Source organism: Diabrotica virgifera, chromosome 10 (assembly GCF_917563875.1).
Source record: "Diabrotica virgifera virgifera chromosome 10, PGI_DIABVI_V3a".
NCBI lineage: Eukaryota > Metazoa > Arthropoda > Insecta > Coleoptera > Chrysomelidae > Diabrotica > Diabrotica virgifera.
Genome location: NC_065452.1, coordinates 144794588 through 144807322, shown reverse-complemented (window position 1 = coordinate 144807322; position 12735 = coordinate 144794588). Strand labels below are relative to the sequence as shown.

Below are 12735 nucleotides of genomic sequence, written 5' to 3'. Positions count from 1 at the left end.
ATTCCGGACTTATATCCAGTTCCCCGTGTTCCTTAATAAATTTTGTTTTTAAATTATTTGATGAATAGGTATTCTTTGTTTTTATTTATAAGTACCTACATTGAAATTAAAATTTATTAAGCAGCTACATTTCCTAGTGTGTAGTTCAAAATGTCCCCATCAAATTAGAAACAAAAAATGCAAAAAGAGCGTTATAGAGGCAGTGGCGGCGCCTGGTGTAAAATATTGGGGGTGCACACATAATGTTAACATATAAAAAGACCTTGAGACCCCATTTCCGTAGGTAAAATTTTTTGAGTGTCTTCAAATTATAAAAATCAGAGGACCTTATTAAAAATTACAATAAATAATGTATTTTATTGACTTAAAATTATAATTTAGTGTTTAAATGTTACAAGGAAGTTGTAACGAAAGTCAGTGGCCTGTTATTTTTTAGAAAAATTATTCACAAACAAAATCAGTAAAATTTGGAATTTCTTGAATCATTTTTTTAAATTGAAAACATTGCGAGTGCAGTTAATCGATTCTGGCCCATATCTATTCTAAGGAAAGTTTTGATACGTTTCAATGCAGAGAGACATCGTTCTGTTTCTGCAGTTGTCACTGGCATCGTAACAAGTACATAATTGGAGAATTCAAATTATTTCAGAAAAATCGTCTTGTAAATTATTTTCAATCAAAAATGTAGTTAAGTGGACTGCGCCGGATAGTTAAAATCGTATCTTCTATTTTATTCATTATGCTTCCTCTTCTCCAAATATGTGCTTCGCAGCTACACAATTTGTAAGTTTTTACACAAATCTCCATTTTAAATAATCATTTATAATCCCGACGTTATTCTTAATTAACAAATTAGACCAGTAAGGATCTGTTTTTAGGTGGATGTGAGAGGTGGCATTCAGATTTTTGCGGATAAAGTTAGGTGATAACTTCGTTAATAATAATTGATTTATGCTCCTTCTCAAATATGCCCGGACCTTAATAAAAAAAAAAAAAATAAAATATTTAAAAATTTCGTTTTTTTTCTACTTTTTTTTTGCTTATAACTTAAAAATTATTCATTTTAAAACAAAGTCGTATAAGAATAATACAAAGATAATTAAATTTTCTATCAGATCCGATTGGTTAAAAATGTCTTAATTTATCACCCTTACTTCAAAATAGCAACTAATATAAAATAAGGGGGCAAAACAAGCCTGTCCTTATTCAATGATTTTCGATCACTTAGGTTACACTTGGAACTTCCTAATTCGCTTAGAAAATTTTTGTAATGTGCTAAAACCTTACACCAAATTTCATTAAAATTGACTTACTAGATTTTGCATAATAATTTTGCAATCTAAACTTTTTTTGAAATCTTGCACAAGAAAAACTAGAACATAAAAAGATTTGTCAATTTTTTCACATATAAAGAAGTACTCCACCTATCTAATGCACTTTAAAAAATTGAAATCGGATTATTTAAGCAGCCTCGGCAATGTTTTAAAGTTATTAACAATTTTTTGGCTTATAAACAAATTAGTGCTGTGGCCAGGAGGGGGTGCTACGGGCTCCTTTATTTAGATGGACTTACCCAAGTTTTTTTATGTATTTTGACCCGTAGAACACGAATTTTTTGGCTAACAGTTGATCCGGATGTCGATAAGATTGTTATAAACAAAGAACTTGAGGAATTACATAACATCGATTTTTCGCAAAATAAAACATTTTTTTGTATTTCTTGGGTAATTCTAAGCAAACAATGTTCTTACAAGTTTTTTCGTAGGATGCATAGTTTTCGAGATAGACGCGGTGGAACTTTCAAAAAATCGAGAAATTGCAATTTTTGAACGCGAATAACGTTTGATTAAAAAATAAAAATAGCAATTCTGCTGACAGCATTTGAAAGTTTAAGTTAAATTAAACCGGTTTGAATTATTTGCATTGCTAAAAATTAATTTTTTTATTTTTAAACAAAGCTATTTGTTTATAAGCTAAAAAATTGTTTCTAAATTTAAAACATTGCTGAGGCCCCTTAAATAATCCGATTTTAATTCTATAAAGTGTATTAGATAGGTAGAGCACCTCTTTATATGTAAAAAAAGTAGCAGACTTCTAAATGGTTTACTTTTTGTTCAGAAAGATTTTAAAAAATTTGATCTTTTTTAAAAACATTTAGATTCCAAATTTATTATGCAAAATTTATTAGATCGATTTTAATGAAATTTGGTACACGATTTAAGGATGTTACAAAGAATTTCCTAAGCGAATTAACAAGGCTTTAAGTGCCACCAAAGTGGTTAAAAAATATTGAATAACAACAGACTTATTTTGCCCCCTTATTTTGTATTTATTGCTATATTGCAGAAAAGGTAATACCTTAAGACATTTTTTACCAGTCGTATGTCATACAAAATTCAATTATCTTTATTTTATTTTTCTACGACTTTGTTCCAAAACGAATCGTTTTAAAGTTATAAGCAAAGAAGCAGAAAAAAATCGATGTTTTTCGAAATTTTTAAATATTTTAATTTTTTTATTAATATTCCGGGCATATTTGAGAAGGAGCATAAGTCAATTATTATTACTGAAGGTGTCACCTAACTTTATCTGCAAAAATCCGAATGCCACCTCTCACATCCAAAAATATACGTTTTTTCGCAGATCCTTACTGGTCTAAATTTGGTTTCGGCATTTTTAATTTTTCTTCTAAATATAATGAAGAAAATTTAATTGATTTTAAATATTCCACGCTAACATTTACATCCACAAATCCTTATAGTTCCGAAATTCGAACTTCACGAAAGCAAAATTTAAACATACGTGTGCCGTGCACGTTGAAAACACCATAAGATCATGCCATAAGATCACAACCGACTTGTGATCCTATGGCCATCTAAACTTGTGGGCTATAGCGGGTAGCGGGGCGGGTGGTGAGTTGTATTTTGCGGTATGAAAAGTCATTGGTATGGGAACCACCTTGAGAGCGGTGAACGCGGGGTTCTGTCTAAGGCCTCGCATCCGTGAAGTTTCTCCTTTGAAATAGAATAAAAATAATTAAATGTTACCTATTAGATACTTATAAACTCCTTGAATCTGTTATTTCGAATTTAAATTACTGTATAGTTAGATTAAAATGTTATTTATAGAATGATAAATATTACATATATGAATGTTGATGTGAAAATAATTTTGGGGGTTCACGTGCACATGTGCACTTATGGAGAAACCGCCACTGTATAGAGGGCCCCTACGGGGCCCGGGCCCTGGTTCCACCAGGGAAATAAGGCAAAAATATGCCATGTTTGGGACACTTGAGCAGCCAGGTTGCAAATAGGTTTTTGGGGTACTATATACCTAATGCATTATAAATACAAAAATGCCCGTCACAGTTCGAACGAGAATTTTCGTTATTAACAAATAAGTGTCAAAAATTGCAGTTTTTCGTTTAAATCGCCACAGGTAAAAGTACGGTAATTAAATATGTTATTTATAGTATCCTTCTTTTAGTAGATGAGCAAAGGTTAAAAATGGCAGTTTTTGAATTTTGGTCCGATCATATTTGTTGCTTTGTAAATTTCAAACTAAAACTAAAATTTCGAAAATATAAAATTTGCTATAACTTTTGCGAAAATGGCCTTTAGACTTTAATATTGCATAAAAAGTTGAGTCAAACAGTCCATATAATGCACAAAAAGGTTTAAGACGATTCGTCAATTAGTTTAAATTTTATTCAATGTGTTTATCCCAAAGAGCTTTTTTTTGCAATGTTATTGTTTAGAAAATAAGAATGATATAGCAGTTCTGTGGAAACTACGTGAAAGACGAATAGTTATATGTTCAACGAATTTTAACAAAAACAATAAAAATTCATTTTTATCATTCCGAAAACATTTTACTAAAGTAGAGTCCTTTTTGGCTTATAAACAATTTGAATAACTTTGTTAATATTGACTCTAGATTAAAACTACTTTAGGATTTGAAAAGCTGGTATTTTTAAACGAATTAAAAAAAACTTTTCGCCTAGATTAATTACGGTCAAAGTTAGCCACTTTGTTTAAATTAATTCACAGCTACTTTGTTTATAACAATTAAGCAACCTAACTGCCGCCATTTTGAAGCTCAAGGTATACAGTTTATGCGTAAAAGTTTGAGTAAACTTTGAACTTCAACAAAGTGGTTAATAAAGCTTTAAAAATTACGTCCTAACGAAATCGATTCGTGGTCGGTAGAGGGGAATTATTAAAATCCGTGCACTCAAAAAATGAAATTGATTATTCAAACATATGCTGCGATTAATATCTCCGGAGCTTGTTGATGTTACTTGTAGTCTTGTAGAGTACGTTATGTACACATATCCCCACCTAACATTAAAAAATATTAGGGAAAAGCCCCCTTATCACTCAGGGATATGAAAAATAGATTGCGACCAATTCTAAGACCTACTGAATATTCATATATAATTTCATAAAAATCGATCAAGCGGTTTCAGAGGAGTATGGCAACTAACACTGTGACAGAAACTGCCATTTTGAACCTTTGCTCATCTACTAAAAGATGAATGCTCTAAATAAGATATTTAATTACCCTATTTTTATCTGTAGCGATTTAAACAAAAAACTGCCATCCTTGACACTTATTTGTTAATAACTAAATTTCTCGTCCGAACTGTGACGGACATTTTTGTATTTATAATGTATTAGGTATATAGTACCCAAAAAAAACCCATTTACAACTTGGCTGCTCAAGTGTCCCGACAAAAACCTTATTTCTCTGGACTAATATGGGATGGAAACAACGACGATTAACAAGAAAGAGGAAGACAGGCTTCTGAAATTTGAAAGAAAAATAATGAGAACGATACTGGGCCACAATGTAACAAGAAAGGGAGAAATAAGAATGAAAACAAATGCCGAAGTTGAAGAAAAATTAAAGAGAGAAAATATAGTCAGATATATAAAATATCTTCACTTAGAATGGATAGGACACATACAGAGACACCCACACTCAAATATGTTGAGAAGAATAACTAACTGGACACCGCTATGGCCCAGGTTAGAGGAAGATCTAGAAGAAGATGGTTGGATGATGTAGAAGAAGACATAGGAGCAATATATGATAAAGACTGGAACGTTCAGTGCAAGGACGGGAAGAAATGGAAAAGAGTGACGACAGCAGTAAAGACACACAGCAAGATATAAAAACGACAGAGGAGTAGTTCACCTCGACCAAGCATATGGTTTTGAACGCCATGGCGTTAGCTATAATACCTAGGGATTGAACTGCTTAATCAATGAATCAATTAATCTGGACAAATCTGGAGAGATAATTAAAAATCATCCAGAGTTCGAAATGGTACCGAAAAATACAGAATGGAACGAATGGGGGTGGAATAAAACGAAGCTCATAATGGCAGAACAATGCTCGTATACAGACGGCTGACGGCTCTAAAAACATTGAAGGAGTTGGAGCAGGAGTATATGGAGAAAAACCAAGTCTAAGCCTTAGTTAAAGCCAAGGTTAGGTTAGGTTTTCTTCCAAGAGGAAAGAAGAACTGCAGAGACAGATGTCTAAAAATGATATCTAGGCGTTATTAAAGGCACTGGAATCGAATGGGATTAACTCCATACTCCGGACAACTTACACATCCGAGGCTATAAAAATCAAGCTGAAAGTTGGCAGAATTGTTCAAAATACCATCATAAATGAAATCTAAAAAGTCCTCATAAATCCGACCCGAGCTAAAAAATTTAGGCGGGGTCAAAGGTCACCAAATATAGTTTTTAGCGATTTTCAGCGAAACGGTAAGTTTTATCATAAAATTAGATTTAACAAAAAATATAGATTAGATAATTATCTATAAAAAAGTCTTACTACTTTTTTTCCTAAGAGCCACCGTTTTTGAGATACAACGATTCAAAAAGTTGTAATCGTCATAATATGCGCACACGATTCCTCCTCACCTTTGAGGTAGTGTACATAGCGCGTTTTTTAACGTGGTTTCTCCAGTAGGCCTATTCCACGAATTTGTTATGATTCTCTTTAATTTGAAGCTATTCTTCTTCTTCTTCTACGGCACTACAGCCCAAATTGAGCCTTGGCCTCCTTTATTTTTTGCCTCCACCCTTGCCTGTCTGTGGCTGCTCTTCTCCATACACGGACTCCTAAAAGGGCTTGTGTGTCGCTGTTTACTGTGTCTTCCCAGCGCTTTCGTGGCTTCCCAACCGGTCTCTTTCCTTGCATTCTAGCATTCAGTGCTCGTTTTGGTAGCCTATCCTCTCCCATTCTTATCACATGTCCGGCCCATTGCAATCTTTGTAATCTAATGAAGTCTGACAGGGGCGTTTCCTTATAAAGTTGATAAAGCTCGTTGTTGTATCGACTTCCGAAGATTCCGTTTTCCCTCACAGGTCCTAGTATTCTCCTAAGTACTTTCCTTTCGAATGTGTCGAGTTTGTTTTTGGATGTTTCTTTCAGCACCCAGACTTCACTGCCATAGCATGTTATTGGTCGAATTAAGGTTTTATAGATTCTCATCTTTGTATTTCGGTGGACACTTTTTGACCGAAATATATGGGAGAGGGCAAAATAAGCTCTGTTTGCCTGCGTTATTCTCTTCCTTATTTCTCCATCTTCTGATCCGTCGGCATATATTTCTACTCCCAGGTATGTAAACTTTTCAACCGTTTCAATGTCATCTTCATGTATAATGTTTTCTGGGACTATATTTCTTCTCGTCTGAGTCATTATTTTTTTTTTCTGTGTTAATTTCCAGACCTAGCATTTTTGTTTGTGTTTTTAACTCTGCATATGTTTCCTGTGCTCCTGTTGATTTTCTACTCATAATATTAATATCATCAGCATAAGCGGCCAGTTGAACCGTTCGGTTGGTCAGTAGATTTCCTCGTCCAGTTTGCATTTGCCTAACCGCATACTCCAGTGCCAGGTTAAACAATGTTGGGGCCAGCCCATCTCCCTGTTTTAGTCCCTGCGAAATGTTAAAAAAGTCTGTCCGGTGGTTTTGTATTCGTACACATGCCTGAGTTTCATCCATTGTGGCTTTAATGAGTCTTATTAACTTGTGTGGTATTGCCAATTCAGCCAATATATAGTATAGTTTGTTCCTTTTGACTGAGTCGTATGCCTGTTTAAAGTCTACAAACACGTTGTGGACATCAATATCGTGTTCCCATGCTTTGCTCAAGATCTGTTTTACTGTGAATATTTGATCCAGTGTCGATTTTCCCCGTCGGAAGCCCGTCTGATACTCTCCAATAATATTTTCTGCTAGTGGTTGGAGCCGCTGGTTTATAATATACGTGAGGACTTTATATGGTGTACATAGTAGAGAGATTCCACGGTAGTTTTTGCACTGGAGTTTGTCTCCTTTTTTATAGATCGGGCATACTATACTTTTCTTCCAGTCGTCGGGTATTTTCTCTTCTTGCCATACGTCTCTGATGAGCGCGTGGATGTGACTTGCTAGGTGGTCGCCACCTACCTTATATAGTTCTGCTGGTATTTCATCAACTCCCGGAGCTTTATTGTTTTTCTGGGCCTTAATGGCTTTGAAAACTTCCTCTATGGTTGGAGCTTCTACTCCATTCTCTTCAATTTGAAGCTATTGAATAATTGATATTGGCAAGAGTTAAAAATGATAAAAGCTATAAAAAGCAGTATAAATTAAAAAAAAGGAAATTGATCCAGCTGGTTCATAATTTTCTAATACTTCTGCTTCCCCTTCTCCTTGTTCTTCTTCTTCTTCTTCACCTTCTAGTTCTTCCTCTTGTTCTTCTTCTTCTTGTTCATCCTGGGTGCAAGCAAATTGCCCCAATAATGACACATCGCATGGCTCCTCGATAGAATCAAATGAATCCTCAATTGTTGGTGATTCAACATTGGAGCACGACCACAGTTGGAGCACTTTTTACAGTTGTAAAAAAATTGTATTCAGGAGTTTTTCCGACGCAGGTGGGAGTAAAGTTTGAATTGGTTCTAATGAACTGTCGACTAATTTCCATCCCCAGTCTTTTGGATCTAGCTGATAACCAAGCCACACTTGAACTTGGTAATATACCCGAAAAAGATGTTGATGAGCAGCCGCTGAGGTTGGAGGAAGACAAGATAATTGCACTTGTTTTTTATTTCAAGTATTTTTAAAGAAACATGCAAATCGAAACTTATCTAAGCACGTAGTTTTTAGGCGCTCCATACATAGAGAGAAGAAAGCTAATTTCGTTGGAAATAACTTATTGTGGAGTTGAATTAGTTTTTTTAAACTTCAGCACATTCTAGTAACATTCTAGTAACACGTATTTTCACTCCGGAGTAGTACTCAAGACTAATTAATACCTCGAGGGTGTCATCTACCTGAAGGAGTTCGCCACCCAGGAAGATAAAGGTGTAATTTGCATAATAGTAAACAAACTAAATTTGCATAAAGTTTATTGTATATTGAAATGTTTATTAGTACTTAGCAATAAACATTTTGCCTAGAAAGTTGGCTTTCATTATTATGTTCAAACCCTTCTGAGAAAAGAATAGGTAGAGTGATTAGATTAGCCGACGTACCGATAGAACGTGTTTATTCCGACAAAACTCATCTTTACAAAATGAATAAGACGCATAAGTAAGAAGAATTATTATAAATTAATACTTTGTCATATCAATTTACTATTTTTGTTGGGAATAAGCCGTAAAATTAAAATAATACAGCTTATACATTGCATCCCTCGGTAGACCGCAAGCTGTATAGTAGAAACATTATCATATTTATAATATTTTATATTATTACATATGTGTAATATAAGTTAAGTTGACGATAGAATATTACGTTTACTTGTATTACAGCTTCAGTGATGTATATACGTGGTGTACTAATACATATTATGACAATTAGAACTCTTTCAACTCTTTGAATCGTTGTATCTCAAAAACGGTGGCTCTTACGAAAAAAATTATTAAGATATTTTTTGTAGATAATTATCTAGTCTACATTTTTTGTTAGAACTAATTTTATGATAAAACTAACCGTTTCGCTGAAAATCGCTAAAAACCATATTTGGTGACCTTTGAGCCCGCGTAAATTTTTTAGCTCGGGTCAGATTTATGAGAACTTTTTATATTTCATTTATGATGGTATTTTGAACAATCCTGCCAATTTTCAGCTTGATGGTAAGTATTGTAACCTCACTCTAGACCGAGTCTAACTAGACCGGTCTACCAAGTTAGTTTGGAACTGTCTTCAGAATATAATACGGTTTGGGGTGGTTACTGGTTACCTAACAAAGTAAGTTTACTCTGTGTGCCTGGGCATACTGGTATTGGAAGAAACGAAAAAACGGACTACTTGGCAGGCAGAAGAGCAAAAGAAATATTCATAGAACGAGAACCTTTCGTCTGCATAGCAAGAAGCTCAACCGAAAGAACAAAATCGGACTGGATGGCACGGTTGAAACGTAACCATTGGTACGAACAAATGGGTCTCAAGCATTCGAAGGCTTTTATACAAACCTTCGAAGAAGAGATCCAAAGACCAACATACTAGATATTAATAGGAATGATATGTGATTCATTCGAATTGCAGATTCTGTCAGGCTGACGATGAGACGGTGGAACACGTTCTGTGCAACTGTCCAGGGTTGGACAGAATAAGGCCCAATACATTTAAGCATTATCAACTAGATCCCTACGACTTCATATAAGTGTCACCTAAGTAAGGCTGTAATAGACTTTGTAAAGAGGCTGGGCTGAAGAAACAACTTTAACCTAGGGGTGAGTCATCATCATCATAGTCATTAACATCTTAGTAGATGTGTTGTGGTTCATAATTGGGCTTCAGCAGCTCGGACAGTTTGATTGATAATATTTCTCCACTGGTCGCGGTCATCAGTTACATGTATTGCCTCAGTATACTGTTTGTTGAGAAGCTTTTTAGTAATGTCCGCCCATCGCTGTGGAGATCTTCCGCGTTGGCGTTGAGTCTGAGGCCTTCCTTGGACCACCAACTGCTCCATTTTGTGATCACTTCGATGGATATGACCAAAGAACTTTAAAATTCTAGAGTAAACGGTACTGGAGAGACGCTGATCCGGTTTAATTTCATCCAGAACCGAGATATTTGTACGGCGAGCCGTCTATGGAATTCGAAGCAGGCGTCTCCATGTCCACATTTCAAAGGCGTCTATACGTCGTCTATCTGATTCTTTGACTGTCCATGTCTCGCATGCATAGTAAAATATGGAAAAGACCAGAGTTGAAACGAGTCTTTTTTTGTTTGTCATAGTAATGTGACGATCACGCCAGACCCCGTTTAGTTCACTCATTGCTGCTCTTGCTAGTTGAATGCGTTTTCTAATTTCGGGTTCACAACTGCCTGTGTTGTTAACTAGAGCTCCAAGATATATCATAGATGAGACTACCTCGCATCCCGCAATAGTTTGGGTTTCAGGAAACTGTTGTTGGCGATCAATAACCATGATTTTGGTTTTGTTGTAGTTAACCATGAGTCCAAATTTAGCACTTTCTACCTCGAGTTTTTTTAATAATTCAGTAATTTCTTCTGGAGTAGAGGCTAGAAGTGTAGTGTCGTCTGAGAAACGCAAGTTAGATATCTTAACACCACCTAGGTTTACTCCTCCCTCCCAACCATCCAAGACTCTGCGCATTATGAACTCCGAATAGATGTTAAATAATAAGGGAGATAAAACGCATCCTTGGCGTACTCCCTTCTCCAAAGTGCATTTGTCAAGACAGGTATCCGTCCATTCGAATATATGCCAGGTTATCTTGGTACAGTTTGCTAATAAGGTGAGTCAAGTGTTTAGGTACACCCATTATCGTCAATATGTTCCATAGTTTGTCCCATCTAACATTATCAAAGGCCTTTGTATAATCGACGAAACATATAAATATCGGGATCTGGTATTCTCTGGCTTTTTCTATGATGTTTCTTACATTAAGGATTTGTTCTCTAGTACCTCTGCCCTTTACAAATCCAGCCTGCTCAGGTGCTATTTGCCAACTTATGAAGTTTTCTAGACGCCGTTGCAGTATGTAGAGGATCACCTTACTGGCGTGTGATATTAGAGCTAATAGCCTGTAGTTGTTACAATTATTTGTTGAACCTTTCTTATGAAGAGGTATGATTATGGTCTTTCTCCAATCCTCAGGCCAGACGCCCGTGTGCCATATTTCATTACACAATCGATGTAATATTTTCACTCCACATTCCGGAAGATGCTTCAAGACGTCTGCAGTAATGAGATCATATCCTGCTGCTTTGTTTAACTTAAGTCTTTTTAAAGCGAATTCCACCTCGGAAAAAAGTATGTCTAAGGGGTGAGTCACATGTATGTAACTAGGTGAGTGAAAGGGTGGTTAAGCTAACGAATTAAAACTTCAAAAATTACAAATAATAAATGGAATGTTGTCCAGTAATACACATATCAACAGCATTTATTTTCCAGTTGGCATAAACTGGACTGTTAGTTTAAAACAGTATGGAATCAGAAACAAAAAATTAATAGCAGCACAAAAGTCCAACTTATTCTTCTTCTCACGCTGTCTATCCGTTTCGGATGCTGTCAATCAGCATGTCTATCCTTACTTTACTTGCAGCTATTCTGAATAGTCCGGTTGTAGATATATTGAACCATTTTCTCAAGTTTTGAAGCCAAGATATGGTTCTTCTCCCTGGTCCACTCTTTACAAGTACCTTGCCCCGAAGAATGGGTTGCAACATGCCATAAATATCTCTGTTCAACAACGTCCAACAAGTATTGAATAAGACAAACTAACGTACAATCACCAAGCCAAAGCACTGATTGACAATTGCATAATTCAAAATAAATTCTATCCAAATCTACAGGTATATCTTGAAAATTCCAAAAATATATTCACAGTAAAAATATGTTTACGATAAGTGACTCCAATAATAATTTATTTATCAAATAAACATTTTTGCAAGTCCCTGTTATTTAAAATTATGATGTAACTTTTAACCTTCTTTATCTAAATTGAGTGTAAAATCAATTTATGTAACTTACTTCTAACCTAATTATAAACATATCAGCAAAATGTACATCAAAAATTTTAAAAGTGGACAAATAAACAGTTACAATAGTCGACGCATTGAAGCACAAAAATAGGCCTTACTGTCGATTTTTGGCGCAGTAAGACGGATTTTAATGCAGTTTGGCGCGTTGGATTCGTGAGAATGTCAGGAAACTTTGTGAACTAATGTAATGAATAAGAAATCTCAAATTGCATTTGTGCATAAGAAAAATGCATTTCAAAAATGCATTTCGGTAAATAGTGGGAAAAATTGACTTAATTTTCTTACTCGGGGGTTTTTGGGGTCGCTGAAAACGAATATGAGGTCGGCGAGAGTGTGCAAACTACCTGGTACCTGCAGCGGGTGTAATAAAAGTCTTCCTCTGGAGTATTGTGGTAATTTATCATATAATTGGCTTAAACTCATTACTCGGGGGTTTTTGGGGTCGCTGAAAATGAATATGAGGTCGGCGAGAGTGTGCAAACTACCTGGTGCCTGCATCTTTGCAGTTTTTGTCGGTGGTCGTCTTAGATGGATTGGCATCCTCGATGTCTTGATCGATTGCCGGTTTATATTATTCATGATCGTTTTGTATTCATTTGTTAATGAGTACGTATTAGTAATGAATAGATTAATGAAACATGAGGAGTATGGGAATAAAATCAGGTGCTCAATAATTATATTTGTTTTAAGCGTCTACA

At 35.2% G+C, this 12735-nt stretch overlaps 1 protein-coding gene across 4 annotated transcripts in view; it reads right to left on the bottom strand.

Annotated features, from left to right (window-relative positions):
• LOC126893222 (purine nucleoside phosphorylase-like) overlaps positions 1 to 12735 on the bottom strand; it is a 108574-nt gene that overhangs the window by 35850 nt on the left and 59989 nt on the right. The window lies entirely within an intron of this gene.